Source organism: Engraulis encrasicolus, chromosome 3 (assembly GCF_034702125.1).
Source record: "Engraulis encrasicolus isolate BLACKSEA-1 chromosome 3, IST_EnEncr_1.0, whole genome shotgun sequence".
NCBI classification, from domain to species: Eukaryota; Metazoa; Chordata; class Actinopteri; order Clupeiformes; family Engraulidae; genus Engraulis; species Engraulis encrasicolus.
The window spans coordinates 8,785,693-8,788,847 of NC_085859.1; the positions used below are offsets into that span (position 1 = coordinate 8,785,693).

Consider the following 3,155-nt stretch of genomic DNA (forward strand, 5'->3'; position numbering starts at 1 on the left):
CATGTATCGTCATAAACACAGAACAAGATAAAGGGTAGCTGCAGGGGTAGCCAAGGGTGTCACTCAGTCAATACAGAGTGTATCTATTGTCTGTAGGTTGTCCTTTGGTGTAAATGTGTATTAATAGATCGTGTGTTCCCCTCACATTTCTGCTGATTTTTATTATACTTCTCATATGTCAACTTCAAAGAAATGTTCTTTTGATACAAAGAAAAGTTACCTGTGTGAAACTTGTATTGCTGCTTTTAATTACTGTTAAGTGAACACAAATTGAAGTGGTTACATACCATGTACACAGGTTGCATTTCACTGTGTCCAAAGGAAATTATTGTCTTATGAAAAGAGATACTTCTGTGGAAATGTGAGGGGTATATTCATTTTTGTGACATACAGTATGCACTTTTATGTCTGGCTGAACATGTGCGGCCCCACCTAAGTTCTTGGTTTCAAAATGTGCCCAGAATGAAATCCTAATTGAATTGCCCTGCATTATGTGCTTCATCTGTTCTCACAGAACGGGTCTCAAGGACAGCCTGATAGTAATGGGTCTGATGAGCCACATGATGATGGTGATGGACAACCAGCATCAGGACCAGGGCGGCTCCATGCCTCACGAGGACAACCTTGTGTCCTGCCTCTCCATCCTCAACCTTACATCTTCCTGCTCTTCACACATGTGCAGGTAAGGCCAACCTCTAAAAGACACATTTGACCCCAGGCAAAGGTGTGTGTGTGTTTGTGTGCCAGCCTAAAGGGCCGTACACACACGTCGCTGCTAGTTACTCGCTCAGCGAAGGAACTCAATAGAATGTCAATGTGTTCCAGCGAGACTAGCAGGCAAGTAGGCGAGTACTGTACAAGCGATGCGATGTGGGCGGATCCCGAGTTGAAAATATTTTATCTTCGAGCGAGGCGAGTAACCAATTAGTAGGCAGAGTTCGGTACTTCTCGCCTGTTCATTGGCAGTTAAAGCCGCGGGAACTTTCAGCGAACGTTTCATGAAACAGAGGCGAGTAGGCGAGCAAGCTAGAAGCTAGCAAATAGCAGCGACGTGTGTGTACGGCCCTATACTCTGTGTGTGTGTGTGTGTGTGTGTGTGTGTGTGTGTGTGTGTGTGTACCAAACTGTAAGACAGTAGCTGTGTGTGTGGGCTTTTGCACAAGCATATGTACATGCTCATGTTTTTCTCGAGATGGATAAGGCTGTTGTTGTTTTTGTCTCATTCCCATTATTAACTTGCCTCTTTTTTTTTTACAGACACAGAGACAGTTTTCAGAGGGAGCGCTGATGACACTAGCAACTTTGGATCTGAACCTGATCAACCCAGCACCAACCACTGTGCCTCTCCTCCTCAGCCAACTGCACCACATGACTCCACCATATCCAAAAGGTGCAGACACCACTCCACTTCCTGCGAAGGATGAGAAGAGCAGACCTCTCCACATCTGCACTCACCACTTTCTACAGGGGTGCCTTTGCGAGCATCCTGAGAGCAGCTTCTCTGTCTGGCATGGCAGCCGTCTAGCTGAAGACTACAAGGCGCTACATAGGGTAGTGACTAGTGAGGACGGCAGATCACCCCTACCAGCCATTCAGGTACACTTCACACTGTTCCAAGAGGGCAGTCAACATCATCACAGAAACACCTCACCCACCACACAGACTGTTCCCCCTTCTACCATCAGGGAAGCGCTACCACAGCATGCGGTGCCGCACGAGCACACTGGGAAACAGCTTCTTTCCACAAGCCATCAGACTTTTCAACACACTGAAGAAAACCACATGAATATTTCAAGGACGCTATCCCAACTCTTCTTTCACCATGCCACTTAGATTTTAGTCATTGCACCTTGTATACAGCATCTGCTCTACTTCAAATCACCTGCATGACCACTGACTGTACTCCTGCTGCCGTGTTTGTGTGCAAGCGCGCATGTGTGCATTTGTGTAATTATTGTCAATTGGTATGTAAATCTTCTTATTGCACACTGTGTGTGTGTGTGTGTGTGTGTGTGTGTGTGTGTGTGTGTGTGTGTGTGTGTGTGTGTGTGTGTGTGTGTGTGTGTGTGTGTGTGTGTGTCAGTGGGTCTATTTATTGTATGACTCAGTCTGTATTTTTCACTGCTTGCGTGAGTGAATGTGGCAAAGAAAGAGTTAGTTTACTCCATGTTGTGTGTGTGTGAGAGAGATTATTGTCAGTGTCTTATTTTTATGTTTAGTTTAACTGCACATTGGAGACTGGTCAAACAATTTCAAACTTTTGTGCTAACCCTGTTCCATATGTTTTTGAACAAGTGCACTTGACTATTTTTTATCCTTTTAGTGTCTGTATGCCTTCAGCTGTAGGCAATACGGATATGTTCCATGTATATTATGTATTCCATCTGCCTGTGTACATTTGTGGGTGTGCATTTGATAGTGTGCAATGCATTGCAATATCTGTTATGTTGTAGACTGGTAGAAACTTTAATTCCACAGCTATCAACACATCAGACAAATGAGTGCTGCTCTAAGTGTGGTAGTTGAGTGCTGTTCTACTGCTATTCCACTATGAATATGAGAGGGTGAGGTGACTGTTTAGAATATAAGCTTGAAAATAAATTGTTACATTTCATTCCTGTCTGATTCAATTCTTTCAACAATATATAGTCTACTTGTACAAAGAACCACTGGTTATGAATAGTAGGCTTACTTTTCCAAGTTTTCTGAATCATGATTTATATTTTAGAAAAAAAAGTATTAACACTTCAATGTGCTGTTAAGTAACTCATTTGTGTGTCTAAGGACAACACATTTTGGTGTTGGTTTTTAACATAATTTAGTGTTAAGTGTTAATAACACATCGAGTGTTGTTTTCTAACACATCTGTGTGTCTTTAAGGGCAACGCAATTTGTGTTGGCTTTAACACATTTTGTGTTTAAATATCTAACACACTGTATGTGTTGGGTTCAAATTAACACAAAATGTGTTGTCCTTAACTAGACACACAGATGTGTTAAAAAACAACACATGATGTGTTATTTTTAACACATCTGTTGTAAGAGTGTACTCTGTCGCTTCCAGCGCTCGTGTCGCTCTTCCTATGCAGACAGTCTGGTGACTTTTTGTAGCTTTTGTCTCTTCTAGTGTCTTTTGTGCAGTACGTGTGCGTGTG

General features: G+C 42.7%; 1 long non-coding RNA gene across 1 annotated transcript; it reads left to right on the forward strand.

The window, feature by feature from the left end:
* Positions 1–563: 563 nt before the first annotated feature.
* On the forward strand, positions 564–2,614 carry LOC134445198 (uncharacterized). The gene is made up of 2 exons (XR_010034199.1): positions 564–682; positions 1,258–2,614. It is a non-coding gene; the product is annotated as an uncharacterized LOC134445198 (long non-coding RNA).
* Positions 2,615–3,155: the final 541 nt, after the last annotated feature.